General features: G+C 41.9%; 1 protein-coding gene across 10 annotated transcripts in view; it reads left to right on the top strand.

The window, feature by feature from the left end:
- The window catches only part of FOXP1 (forkhead box P1), a 391,266-nt gene that overhangs the window by 46,199 nt on the left and 329,939 nt on the right, over nt 1–15,128 (top strand). For all 10 annotated transcript variants that reach the window (XM_055707728.1, XM_055707722.1, XM_055707725.1 and 7 more), the window contains exon 2: nt 1,552–1,679. The gene's annotated coding sequence lies outside the window, so the exon portion shown is untranslated. The remainder of the gene's footprint in view (nt 1–1,551; nt 1,680–15,128) is intronic.

The raw sequence follows: 15,128 nt of genomic DNA, 5'->3' as shown, positions 1-15,128 counted from the left end.
TGTTTCTGACACTGCTCAGTTGCTTCTCTCAAGTGCTGTGCTTCTCATGAATAAAATACAACTGATGCAAGACACAGGTCACTTTATGGTTTGCAGGTATTTCAGAGTCTCTGAGTAAGGAGTCATGTTTAGCATAAATGCTGTTAAAAAAACCCTTTTGGATCTGTTTTTATTGTGTAGCGTGGTTTTATAATAGGGTCGCATAATCCCTATATTTAGATTTCTGAACTCTTGTGAACTTCTTTGTGCCATTGCATTGCATTCAGCAAAGAATGGGAGAAAGCCCCAGGGCCAGAGAAGTACCTGTTTTTTGTCTCACAAAATTTCATGCAGTTGTTGCTAAGACAGAAGCTTCCAGATGTTCCTCAGGAAGGCTGCAGTGGGCTGCCAAAATAATTAACTCCACGAAGTTAATTTGGAGGCGGCAGTTCTTGCCACTGCCAAAGTGCTGGTAGGTGTGGAAAGGCTGGGAACAGCCACCGCCTTGGGGATGCTATGGAGGGAGAGGACTGGGGAATGAAGAGATTGGAAGCACTGCGTGTGATTTTTGCTTTTGTATTTTTTTTTTTCTACCCCAGTCCATCAGGACATTTTCATCTGCTCCGAAGTTTGTTTTCTCCTCTGGGGTTTATTGCTGCAGGTCCCTGGTGCGTAGTGGTCCAGGGAGCAGAGGCTCTCCTGGGTGTTGGTGCTTCCGTTAGGGCAGCAAGTACCCTTAACCAGTTTGGGCCAGGCACAGGAGCTGCTGGTTAAATCCCATGTGGTTTCATGGGTACAATGCAGAGCAACCCTGGCAACTGCTCCATTCTTAATTCTGATAATGAGTTTTTTAACTCAGTGTGGATACTTTGTCAGTGAAGAAATTATATATCTTATTTTAAAATACCCTTATTAGTAAAATGGATGTTTCAATTGTACAGCAAGCATCTTCCTCTGAGCTAAGCTTAAATTCAATCTGTGTTACTAATAGCTGGGGAAAAACCAATACTAATTGGTATTTCTTAACTGATGTTTGCAAATTTTGCCTTTTCACCCTGAACATCAAATAGGTTTTATATGTGTTTTTCCTTATCTCAGAGGAAAGATTATTGCTAACAAGAGATTCTACATTTTGTTAAGGTTTTATCAGGATGCAGTGAGTGAAGGCAGAAAGTAAATATTTCAGAAATTCAGAGACTGTTGTATTTCGATAATGCAAAGTAGGTTTAAGTATCTGGATTTTGTTCACAGTGCAGTGTTTTCAAGCAGAATATGGATTTGGATGGTGACACATTTTGGTATTTAGAAAGAACATAAGCTTGCCTGTCAGAGGAGCACGTTGCAAATGTGAAATAAGTGTGTCTTTAAAAACCTTTCTTAATATTGTAAGTCTCAGTTTTATTTAAAGCCAAATAAAGTCTGCTGTGTGATAAAGTCTGATTTGTAGAAATACTCCTGTAATGCTCTCCCCACCTCCAGCGTTTATAAACACCTTTTATTTTCAAAGGAAAATGGTAGGCTTTGATATGATTCTAACTGAGTAAAGTTTTAAAACATGTTTTTGTCTTTCAGTCTCCTGAGAACATTTTTTCTGAGTGACTCCGGCTTCCAGACACATGTGCCATGATAAGGGTTTCGATCCTTTCCTATATTTGCCCTGAGTCATGAGTGGATATGTGTGATGCCTGCAAGTAAAATTGGTGAGTCGTCAAACTTGAGTTTGCAGTAACTCTCACTTATTCTTTCTTACAGGCTCTTTTTCCCTTACCCTTTTCTCCTCTCCTTAACATGATGGGGGTTTGGGTTTCTTTTTTGTATTGTCTGCTTAAAAGCAAGTAACGACTATTCTTCAAAACAAAAACCCAAACCCCAGCCCCCCCCCCCCCCCCCCCCCCTTCATTGTAACGAAATAGCAGTGATACCAAATATCAATACAGAAAGAAATACTCCCTCCCTTCCTTCCATCCTTCTCTCCATCGCCTCATATCCTATGAGCTATGAGGTCTTTGGTGGTGAAACTGGAGTTCAGTGATGCAGGCAAAACTACTGCCCGAAACTGAAGCCTTGCAGATAGACAGGGTCTAAATGTGCTTATGTGGGCAAATCATGTCATGATTAAATATGAATATGGAGAGGTCTCCTCTCCACCGTGTGTCACATGATGGACTCTCAAAGGAGCCATTACCAACAAATAATTAGCTCCACCGTTTGCTGCACTTGCATCCCAGTGACAAAATGGTGTCACTGGTACACAGGAGAGCTGTCTTGTCGCGTGTGCTTGCACTATTCAGCGTGGCATTGGTGCTGCGATGCCCAGCCTGGAGGAAGACAGGGACAAAGCCTTTAACAGCCAATTTTGGCCAGGATGTACTTGGTCAAGCTTGAGAGGGTGGTGTGGGATGACCCCTTCCCTGTTAATTGGCAGCTGCCCTTTCCTGGTGGTGTTAGCCAAATGAGAAGCCTGTTGGTCCCTTTTGTGCCAAACAAGTGGCTTTTCCTGGCTGTTACTGTCTTCCAGCAGCCTGGCACAGTGACCCTTCCCTTGCCCTCTCCTCTTACTGACCTGCTCCTGATTGCCTCTCTTAGTAACTGGGGTGAGAGGAGGGACAATATTTCTTCATTAATCAGAAGACTGACATTAGGAAAACAAGAATCATCTGATTTTACAGGAAAATTGGAAGGTCTTTGTAAGAAATCTTTCAAAACTAGGAAATCTACAGAATTAAATTGTGTAGGAAATGAGAGCACAAATTATTTTTTTTAATAAATTCAGGTTTCTATTATATATTTAATATGCTTCTCTGTGTTAGAAAGTGTATTTCAATTCAAAGATTATAAAACCTAAGAAATTCACACATCAGTGAATTGTGATTTTTTTTTTTTTTAAGTTCCCATTTTTTTTTCTTTTTTTCCAGAGGTAGCATAATTACCATGTCATTTAGCAAAGATTGTAATAGCTGTTCAGTTGTTACCGACTGGTGTAGTAAACAGTTGAATAAACCCATATGGCACTCAAAGTGTGCATGCAGGAGAGGGATTCTTACCATTTCCTTCATATCTGAGTTACCAACCTCAATGATATGACTAAGATCCCCAAACAGGAGCCAACTCCAGACTTCTGCAGTGATGCAAAAATTTCTCACTGCTCTGTCATGTATGAATCAATTGATTTTAATCATGGTGGCTAGCTAATTAATTATTTCTTTGTGCCTATGAAGTATGCATGGAAAACTTGAGGGTTTATGCAAGGTATGTGCCTCTATTTAAAGCAGTCTGTGCATTTGCGTAATACTTCAGTAACTGTAAACTGGAGTCTGAATCTTACTATACAAGTTACTGTTAAAGACTGAGGCCCCTCTAAAGCTACTATGGTTAAGTGTGACATGGCCAAGTATTGCGATAGCCCTGTGGCACTGCCTGTAACGAGACTTTGTGTCTGGTCTCAGCGGTGGCAAATGGAAAGACCAGGGTGCTTTGAAGAATCCTCTTGAAATACCAGCTTGAGTTATGGAGGTATGGAGCTGTGGCCTACTGGCATCCTGAGTAAAGATAAAGTGTTCAAGTAGCGTGCCCTCTGGATAGCTTCAGTATTAAAAAATAAAAGCAATGAGAAGAAGGATTGTTAACTCTTCAAATGCTGGCTTGAACAAATAAAAAGACTCATGCTATTCCTCCTAAAATTCACTTACTTCCAGTTGTCTTAAAATTTTCATGTCACATAATAGCTTTAAAATACCTTCTGAATGCATTAGACTCTCCAGGTGCTTAGAAAATATTGCAAAATGATAACATGAAATGACCAAGCATTAAGCAGTCCCACTGGAAAGGAGCAGTTGGCCAAAACTGGTGCTTCTGTTCATCTTAGCCTTGATGTACGACCAGCCCTCCACCATAATTCTATCAAGAGATGGTAAGTTGCCTAGCAATGTGCTGACTGTAGAGGGTACGTGTTGAGCTAATTCAGTTTTTGTTCTTGTTTTCCTTGAGAGTTCAGTTTAAAGGAGTGATCCTTTCTCCAGCTGCAGCAAGAGCCACTTCTCAGCGGTCTCTCTTGTTCCCTACTCGAGTGTCCCTGGTGATGTCAGGAATTCATTCACCGCTGTGCGCGTTTTAGAAGTTTCCAGCTTATTGAGTAACCAAATGTGGTTTCTGCTGATTGTGTTGACTGAATACGTAGGGCCTTTCGAAGAGGCAAGGGTTTTATTTAAAGCAGAGCGCTTAGTTGTATACCATTTTATGGCAGGCAAAGGTCATCTAGGGTAAGCAGCCAGAACAGTGAATTGCCTCGTTGCAGCACCTAGAAAAATGAGACAGAAAGATACGCTAAAAGGTTTTAACAAATTGCTCATAGTTATAAATTTTTAAAGTCGAGGAACTGGTGCTGTATACGTTTTTAAATTGGAGATAACCATGCTTGTACGATAAATTGAGTTAAGAACAGAACAAATCAAAATAATGGGGTGGTTCTAAAAACCTGGTCGTGCAGCAAGTTGCTGGCAGAGCATGCTGGCAGTGGGGCTCGGTGCTGCGCACACCAGGCTAGCACAGAGTTAGAAACCTGCCGTGTCCTTGCGCAGCTGGAGGGGTTTCCACCAGGCTTCGTGGTGACCTTTTCTGGCAGGGATGCCCTGCTTCTGCCACAGTCCTCTCCTCTGGTGGATGGAATCCTGGTTACACAGACGGCTTTATCTGCCCGTGATGCTTCTTGTGATAGCTAGGGTCAGAGGCCAAAGGGGTTTGCCGACAGCTGTGGAGCAGAAGCGGGTTCCCCCAGGTCAGTGGGTTGTGCTAACCCAGATGTGTGTCAGTGGGATGGAGGGAGCAGGGCAGAGCACCAGGAGCTTAGGCTGGTGTCCCCTGGCAGAGCTGCACGGCAGGAGAGGTGGCAACAGCCCAGGGATGGCACTTCTGTCCTCGCAGGATCTCCCTTGCTCTTTAAAGCATCAGTGGCTACAGAAGGACTTTGTTTTTCTGAAACTTTTCTGTCCATGGAACTTTCTCTGTGGCAGGGGGGAGGAGAGAAGAAGTAATTTTAACAATTTAATATACTACATAATATGTTTTATAAGCTGGTGTGAATGCTCCTAAGTATTTTGGTCTTTTTTCATAACACAATGAACCTAATATTGGTAAAAATACAGATCTTAGCTGCCACCATAAAGAGAGGCTAGATTTAATAAACAGTTATGAATGTTGGCAGCTGCCTATCAGATTGTATAACATCGGCTATAGCACATGAAGACAGTGTCAACTTACATTTTATCTCAGAAGTATTTTCAAAGCATTTATTTTGCTTTCTCTTGAGTCCTTAACCTAATTCAAGTTATATAATTGGCGGAATATTTTTCCACACCGCTAATTGGCTGGGTGCCAGCGTGGAAACCATTGTCTGACTTGATGATGATCAGGAATTAACATGACATTTGCGTGGTGGTAATGGAATACATTAGTAATGTAATTCATGACTGTAAGAAAGAGACCATCATCTCCCACCTCTGATCAGCAGGAGGGGCTGGGAGGATGATGAAATGCTCCCAGCAGGCACCTCACAGCAGTGGCTGGCCAATCTCGATGTCAAATTTAGTTTTAAACTCTTCAGACAAAGCTGTAATGCTTACCGATTAATTACTACAAATGTCAATTAAAAATCTACCAAATAATGCAGTAAGATTAAATTTCAATTAAAAAAATTACATTTAACAAGGAAGATATAACATTATTTTAATGAATTCTGCTGAAGGTGACAGTTTATCTAGACATATTTATACTGTGTAGGTGGATCTAAATTAGTTGGATGATGTTAACCATGTTACTCCATGTACATATTAGTTTTGAAAATTATTTCCACTTTGGCTATGTCCTGAAGAAGATGGGGCATCAAGGGGCATTTCTTATCACCAGGAGAAAGGGGAATTTCACGCCTTTGAAGTCCAAAAATCTTCTCACACCTAAAACGAGGACTTTATTGTAGACTTCTATCCTGGCCAAATTAGTGGTATTTTTCATTGCTTTTTATTTATGAAACCAAATACATAATTTTTGTTGTGGTAGAAAAGCAAGCCCTGATTTTGCTATGACTATAATGATTGCTTGGGACAATTTTTAGAGTAATCCGTTTTGTCATACAAAAAATATCCATTATTCCGATAAATCACTTAACAGAAGATTTTGCTGTGTGAAGGTGGTGAACTGTAACTCCTGAGCCGAGCTTTTATTTGCAAAGCTTCACCCTGGCTTGGTAGAGTTTTTGAATAAGTGATTAAAATCCTGTAGTTGATACTTCAGATGCTTTAAGATATATTTTGAACTAGGAGTGGCATAGCAGAGATGTCATGTACTGTGAAGAAGTTCTGGGTTTGTGCAGATTGTAAGTGTACGTATGACAAACTGTAGTAGAACACCAGCACCTCACTGGATGCAGAGCGCTAAACAGTGCAGACTGGCTTTTGTAGCTGGACTTCTGCATTTCAGTAACTGTGTTTTTATTGAACAGGGCAGTTCTTAACACTGCTGGAGATGGAGATGCTGGTGATCTGGGAAGGTGTGAGAGCCTGTACGTGCTGGCATGGCGCAGGGGCAGAGCTGGGGTATGCAAGCAGCTATTCTCCTGGTATTAAAGCATTTGAGAGCGAAGGGCTCTAAATATGATCTGAAGAATACTTTCTCAGCTTCCTTGATTTTTTTTCCACGAGCTTTTATTATGTTTTCACACCATCGTGTCTAAAATAGGTAAGAGGGAAGACATAATTGAAGAAACAGATTTTATGTGTCAAGCCAGCACTGAGAAAAGTCCCTCTCAGGGACCAGAGGCTCCTTTTCCTTGGCACTGCTGTGTCTCGAGCCATTGAATTTCAGCAGGTTTTAACTTAAAATAAAATATAAAAAACCTACAGTGCACACACAGAAAATCAGAAAAGCCAAACAACTACTCATGGCAGGTTAAAGTAATGATACGCTCTTTAGCAGGCAGGCTGTGCCAGTCCCTTGGTTGCTGTTCGGGCTTTGCCCTTTGGTGGGTGAACGCGATGAGCGTGATCTCTGTCTCACTGCTGCTATTCATATACCATTGGGTATTGGTAACAGCTTTGCAGGATCATTCCTGCTTCATGCCATTACCTGATAAACTATCATCAGCAGGAGATGGGACAGTCTTTTTTTCCATAAGGGCCTCAGGAAATGGATGCTGTAGAAGTGTAAGAGCAGCTGAAACATTTTCTCACCAGTCCTCGCAGACAGCAAGGTGATGGGAGAAAGGTAGAGTGAGGCAGACTCATTTCCTCACCAGCAGCCAGAAAGCTTTAAACAAGGAGGCAGAGAGGGAAGAGTGGAAGCAGATAATACCTTTCTGCCAGGAGATAATGGTGTGAGGAGGTTGTGGGTTTGGGGCACCCACTGGTCAGACAATTAGGTTGCAGCTGGAGCTGCTGCTCTTAAAAACCCATCTTCCCAGGGGCTTTCAGCACAACACAGGACCAGTCATTTTCTGATTTGAGCCCTGGGGTGAAGCTCTTGCTCTGGTTGTTGTTTGAGAAGTGATCTACGTGGTACAGCAGGAACCGAGCACCTTCTGTATCCCAAGTTCTGCTTTGTTGGGGTGTCCCGTGTGGAGCTTTGGCCTGTCCCAGGCACTCGTGGTGTTTGGTCTCCTCACTGAGGTGTCCCACATGAAGCTTGTGCCCATCCTGAGCACTTGGGATGCTGTCCGGTCTCCTCCTGAGTTCTTACAGGTGGAGATTTCTGCTTTCGGTAGAGAAATGCTTTTCTCTTTCTGTAAGAGTTGTCTAACATCTTGAAAGAAGAGTGTCTTTGACTTTGGGGGAAATATTTATATCTCTTTGGGTAGGTTTTCTTCTTTTTTTTTTTCCCCTTAGTGTAGGGTTATGTCAACTGTATTACAATGAGGGAACACTGAGTCAGGGGAGGAAACTTTAATAAGCTGCCCTCATATTGCTGGTTTATTCCCAGCTTTCATCCACTGATTTACATCCCAACTGACGTAAAAATACCCAGACTTCAGTAGTTTGTTTACTTTTGCTTATATCACTCTGGGGTGACCCGAGGAGATGTAAAAACTGTTCTTACTGACATTTGCATGAGCCGCAAGGTAGGGTGAGAGGAGACGAAAGTGCAAAGTGAAAAGGCAACTGGATTTATTAAGTCTTTGTCATACCATGGTTTATAATATTTAGACAAAAGCAAACATTTCCAGGGAGGGCTTATGAAATGAGAGATGGGAGAAAAATCTCTGAGCTGATGGCAGATCCTGTCCTCTTCAAGTCTTTGTGGAATGATGGGATGCTGGCCACGGGGAGCGGGCTGCGAGGGCTGTCGGGGGGAGCATGCGTACAGGGGGGTCCTGAAGAGCTGCTTCAGGAGGAAGACGTGGACTTAAAGTACTTGCGTAGGACAAAGTCATTATATTGTCATCGTGATAACGCTCCTGGGGGAAATAGCCTGAAATACTCTTTGTCTTCATTAATACTGCTTCCCGGCAGAGCCTTAAGAGATCATTCTCACTTTCAGATATAGAAGGAAACCGAATACAGAGTTGTTTGTCATGAAAATGCCGTTTATATACAGTGGCTGTAAAATCCCAGATGCTGAGCGTAGAGGGAGGCTGCTCTGTCATCAGCCAGTCGAGGGGAGAGTTGACTATAAAACCAAGCTGTAATTCCTTCTTGACAGGGGTGTGGTGGTTGTGTCTTCAGACAACTTCAAGAGTCTGCTATGCCAAGTCTTTATGGATTTTGTTCTTACAAGCTAGGTAATACATAAGTCTGAGCAAGGAGATATATATATGTGTGTGTGTGTGTGTGTGTGAAGAAAGACCTTTGCTCTAGGAAAATATCCATCATTGCTTTTACAGCGTGGTTCAGGGCTGGTAGTGCATAGTGTCTGAAGCATTTGGGGTCTTTTTGTTGCAAAGGAGGTGCCGTGGGCCCGAGGCTGCTCTTGACGTCTCACAAGCATTCAATATTCCCTTGACTCTGGGCCAGTAGGATGTGACCCTTGCAGAAAGACAGACAGTGTTTGGGGGCTTGATGCTTATTGTTTTCAGCAGAGCTCTACTGGAACCAATAAAGTTGCTGCCACCACTGCTTGGAGCAAAAGTGACTACAGCTGAACAAGAGACACAAAATTATCAATTAAAAAAGCCAATGCCAAACCCATTATTTTACTCTTGAAAAAACATCTTGCTTCCCAGTCTTTTTTTTTCCCCACATGGAGTGAATCTTTGGGGTATTAATGTTCTGCTGTCATGTTTGTTTAACGTATTTTTTTGACAATGCCTTTTTAGGGTCAAAGCCTGAAGTTTTTCTCCATGTGTTTTCAGCTAGGCAAAACTCCCAGTGTCTCAGTGGGGCCTCTTCTGAAATAAGCGAAGACCAATTCTACTCAACTCAAATCAAGAGTTTCATCTGAATAAACAGAGGAAAGATCCAGGCTTTGTTTTTTTTAAATGCCATAAAATGGTGTCCTGCTGCACAGCTAAGTTGTTGCAGGCAGGCTGGCTCTTGCCTACGAATTTGGTGGCCAGAGCCCTCCATAATGGCTTGGTGCTCACCTGATGCCCTGGACCACCGTGACCCAGTGGTCCCCTGTCTTTCTGCCCAACCCTGCCTCCTCCCTCGCTTTGCCTGGACCATTGCAAGCACTCAGGCATGGCTCGGCAAGCTGAAGAAGGTGTCATTTTTGGAGATTTGGCCTTAACCTGGATTTTCCATGTTTTTGTGGGCTTAAGTCAAACCTTAATACTACTTCAGTGTAATGTTTTCGTCGTTTAATGTTCTTACAGTTTTTTACAGTGTTTCTTTTAAATTCTGTCACTGAAGTGTATGAGAGTTGACAAGTGTAAATATGTAGTTAGACAATTTCAAAAGTGTATTATTTACTGATCGACCATAATGGCTCCAAAGGAGCCATTATACTCAATCATATCATGTCACTCTGTGGCATTTATTATGATGGTAATATGGATATGCATATTATTTTTTTTAAAGCATGAGAAGCGTTATTGTGCATGAGTAAAAGCTGTTTTTAATTGTCAGTAATGCTTTGAGCTTTTTTTAATACCAAGAATTTAAACCACCTATGGCTACCAGCCTGCAAATTGTGGTAGCAAAAATCTGTGTCTATAGGAGGATGGAAAAAGCCACACTTTATATTTACAGCAATGTGACTGTGCATATCCTTGATATGGCTCTTTTATAGCTTTATTAGATCCAAGGGCAACCTAGAACCCTAACCTGAGAGCTTGGCAGGTAAAAGCTTTCCGTTTTATCTCTGCAGCTTTCATCTGCTCTTGTAAGCTCTTTCCCTGACTTCCTAATTGTGTTTGTGACATTAGCAAATGGCTGGTCTGAAAATACCATGCAGTGCAAGTCATGTTAATTCAGTGATTTTTTTTTTTTTTTTTTTAAGGTGTCACAGGAAGATATCTCTCTGTAGCGCCAGGGTAGAGAAAGGAGACAAGGCAGAATAAGAACATTGTACCATGTAAAATAAAAGAAAGAGACAAGCAGAGAGCTGGGAGTGCTAAATATGCTTCAGCCTTTTGGTAGAGCTGGTTTCAGTAGAGAAAAGGTAGGAGAGCATAAGCAGTAGCTTGCTTGCTAGAAAATGTCTTTCATGGAGAAGATGGGAGGAGAGTGAGTTTTAATGCCTGGAGGTGAGGAGCTAAGGTGCGAATCTGGCATGGGGTACGGCAAATTGATTGTGGAGCAATAATTAGAGAGAGGAGGAGGAATCAGAAGTGTTTCTTAACTTAGTAACAAGGATGTGACTGGCTGCTGGCTGTTGCTACTCAGAGATAGGTAAAGAAGAATCTGTTGGGCAAAGTCCTTGCTGTAGAAGGCACAACCAAGGTGAAATCCAGTTTGTGGTTGTCGAAGAGAGATGTGGGAGAGGAAAACCCAACATTGACAAAGAGCTCTTCACCGTTCGGCTGGGCAGTGGTACACCTGCAGGGGGTGCAGGGCTGGGCTGGGGGCTGAGTCCCACTGTGTGGCAGTGGGAGCGGTTCGGTCTGGCGTGGAGCTTGAGCAGGAGAAAGCAAGGAGGTCATTGCTATGCATGTTTTTATTTCGGTTGCAGTGTCAAAGCAGATGACTGCTTTGTCTTTTCTGTTCAGACTTTAGGACTAGTTCTGCTTTGTTGCTTTGTTATCAGAGGAGTTATTTAACTTGCTCTGAATGAAATTGGACTAATTACTGAATAACCATTTCCCCCCCTTATTCTAAAGAACCTTCTGCTGGAAATGCATTTTGCTTTAAATACACAAGATTAACCATAAGACGCTAGATTGAGCCAATTTTGAGTAGTTCAGGAGTGGAAGGACACATACATGTAATTTTGCAGATTTTGAACTGCTGACAGTCAGATTTCCTTGCAACAGTTTTTAAATGAATAACAAATTGTGGTGGTTTTGTTGGGCTTTTTTTTAGCCAATTCTGCATTAATTCTAACTTTTCTCTTTCTGAAATTGTATTAAAACCATTTGTATCTCTTCTGAAATACTGAACAAGAAACATAAAAGCAAATAAATATGCTCTCACTATTTCTGTCTTTGACCTACATAAACAACTGTATTTTCAGGCTCAGGACTGAGTCTTGTATTTGTGAAAAGGCTAGGGCAAGTTAAGCTTAATTACTTCTTTTGAGATGTTTCCTATTTAGAAAAGTTACTTGTTGAAGTCTTATCACCCAAAATATGAAATATTGGTGCTATTTCTGCAGGGATCATTAGTTTAATATTGTGAATAAATTGCAAAACTGCTCATTTGTATGAAAGGATGGGATTTATGAAGTTACAGTGCATTTGTACACACGCACACACTAACACACAACACTTGTTGATGATTCAGAGAAGGAGTAGAGTAATTCAGCTCTTGGACTGCCTCACGTGTGATTGGCTTCCTTTCTGGGGGACTTATTTTAGGGAAAAATCAATGTCAACTGAAAAACATTCCATTCTGAAAAGACAAAAATTCCCCTACTTGTGAAAATGTGTCTTGGCAGCTGATTTAACTTATGATACAAGATTTAACACTTTTCACTAAACATGAATATTTACCATGGCAACAGCTACGTTACGGGCCACATGTTGGAGACTTGCATGTTGTTGCAGAAACTTGTAGCTCGCCGCATTTAGCCGAGTCCTTGTTTCCACCGGCAGAAGGAGCCCACTCCTGCAGCTGTTTTGGGCACAGACCTCTTGGCAGGGTCAGTGGGTGTCCTGCGTGCCCCCAGCAAGGGGCAGCTAATTCCTCCATCAGGCGTTTGCTGGTGATTGGCACCACGGTGCTGCATATAGACAAAACACCTGATGACAGAATAACCTGATAAAAAGCATGCGTTTGCCTCCGATTTGCCTTTCCAGCAGCGGGGTGGGGAGAACTTTCTAAAAGTATCACTTCTCCAGACTCTTTTTCTCCCACTGCATCCTTTCCCATCTTCCTCCCGCAAGGCATAGGCAGGTCAAACCCAGTTTGCCATGCACAGTAACGGGTCTGCTGTGTCCTCTGGCCAGTTTGCCCTCCGCCGTGCCCCACTACTTACTGTCTCAACTCCTTGTCACCTTTCATTTGCAGTGTAGTGGCTTTTCAGGCGACGTTAATTGAATCACACTCATCATGGACTTAATAAAAGCATGACGGCCCGGACGGAGCCCTGGCAGATGGCAGCCCCAGTAGACAGGCAGGCCATGTGGCTGGGGCTGGGACAGTGCACTGGAGGTGATGGGCCGGCTCTTCTGCAGCAGCAGAAAGTTTGTGGCTTTGGAGTTATGAGAAGAGTAAGCCAATATGAGCGAAGTAAAAGATGGCTTCAGGTGGTTTAGATTGCAGTTAAGTGGGGTTTTTTCCCCTGAAACAGAACTAGATAATCCTTTCGTAAAACTATAAATCCTAGCTACGAAGGGCTAGGTGTGAAACAATAAGAGGATTTAACTTTATAAGTGGTCACAAACATCTGCAGGTACCTTGAGTAGGAGCAGTTTTATTTAAAGCTACAAGTTAAAAAGAATATAAATTTTCTCACTTTAGGACAAAGCTTAACAGAGGTGAAAACCATCAATTCACATGTTTCTTGTACCTTTCTCTGAAGTGTTTGGGCTTGGCCATCGTTAAGGAAGAGGCCTTGGTCTGGAGGGGCTCAGATCTTTCCTCTGGGCACTGATAGGACCTTTGCCCTTTTTCTTTCATTTAAAATACCCTTGATTTAAAGGAAACAAGCTATGCAAAGCAGAAGCTACGTATGCAATCAGGAGCGTAGCCTGTGCCAGGCAGAGTCCTGGTGCAGCAGTGGTTGGGCTGGGGACACTCGTCCCTCTCCACCAGTGTTTGGTGGCAGTGGCATGACAGAGGCTGTCCTCTGCCTGGCTGGTGTTGCTGGTGCAATGGTCCCCTGGCGCAGCTGCTGCTTGTGGCTGTAAGGCTGGTTTAAATCTTGGCCTTTACTTGGTGTGAATTTGCCAAGCTGTGCTGATCCAGAACTTAAATAATTTGCTTCTGGTTTTAGCATTGTTTCTTTTAAAGGTGTTATATTTGTTTCCATTTTGCATTGAATTAAAATTAAATAGTTCTGCTTTGTAGATTTAATAGTATACAAATACATTTATTTTTAAACCCTTTTAGCCTATGTATATGTGACTAAGAAAAAAGCAAAAAAACAGAGTAGGGGCCTCCGATTTTTGTTTTACTTGAACTGAATACCCTCTTGGGATTTCAATTATAAGTGAATGTTACACTTGTTTGTTACTAAGGTGACTACAGTGTCAAGGTTATGTGGATGTTGTAGTATTATAAATGCAAAGATAATGCAAAAAAGAAAAATAGTTGTGTTGGCTAAAATCATCCTATTCCTATAGCATAAAGTTGCACACTGTCCTACATTTCAATTCTCGTTCTATTAAATTACCTGTTTAATAATTTGAATCTAGTGTTATTTTTATATTATATTGCAAATGTGTGACTGGGAGGTTATTTTTAAGATATATTTATTAAGGGAATGAATACAATAAGACAAGTCATTGCAGCCCACATACAGTTCCCAGTTCCTTGACTTCTCATTTTATGATGTTTCAATTGCATATGATTACCAAATGTAAGTTTTAACTTTTATGGGGGTTCATTAGAGATGCAGCTGTGTAGAGAGAAATTCAATAGAATTTGATCTTTTTTTTTTTTTTTTTTTTTTGGTAAGCTCTAAAAGTGTAGTGAGGCGGAGTAACTTGATGGAGCATAATTTCAAGCTTCCTACTTTGAGCTTGGATGCACAGTTGTGGGGTTTTCAAGGGCTTTAGCTGGGCTGCAGTGGAAATACGCTGATGATGGGGAAAAGGGCACTAGCAAGTGGTCTCTGTGTTTTGGGTGCAGGAGACTGGAGCATCTCAAATCAAAGGCATTTGCCTTTTTTTTCCTGGGTAGGATGCAGAGAAGTAGTGGCGTCCTTGGTCTGGGCCAGGACTAGCATGAAATGCTTTTTGCTCCTGTGTGAGTCGACGTTCTGGTGGAGAATTACAGGTTCAGTGAATCTGTGGTGTTCTCTTCTAATAGAGAATCCATATAAAATGAACTCCCCAAAAGCCAATACTGAAAGCAATCTTAGTGAGCAAGTGCTGAGAAAACAAATTTTGGGGCACATTTAAAGGAATAGATGTAGTAAATGAGTAAATCTACCCTGTGGTTAAATGCTGCGGTGCTTTGTGTGAATACTAAAAAGGAGCATATCCCATCAAGTGTAGCTTAGTTGCATAATTTATTAGCGTAATATGTTTGTTTTTAACGTACAGGAATGTAAACATCTATAACTGAATGATCATGCCATTTAGTAGGAGGAACCTCATATTCGAAGCTAATTGTGCCATTTGCTGTTTGGCGAAAACTTGTTGGGCGATATAGACCATTTCTTTCCAAACATCAATTTCTCATAAGGTTTCAAACCAAGATCCAAAGCAAAGATGTCCTTCTCCAGATGTAAGAAGGGGAAACATTTTTGTCCTCAAGTTTTACTCGGAAATTTGCAGCCTTTGATGTGCTGGTGCATTGCTCTGCGGCCCTTCCTGCTATCCCAGCTGGCTCAGTCTAGGGCATGCATCTCATCTCCACTTCGGTATCAGGAGTCTCCAATAACTCCAGCAGCATGTGGAT

The sequence above is a fragment of the Falco cherrug genome, chromosome 4, assembly GCF_023634085.1.
Source record: "Falco cherrug isolate bFalChe1 chromosome 4, bFalChe1.pri, whole genome shotgun sequence".
Classification (NCBI taxonomy): Eukaryota; Metazoa; Chordata; class Aves; order Falconiformes; family Falconidae; genus Falco; species Falco cherrug.
This window is presented reverse-complemented; position numbering and strand designations above follow the sequence as displayed.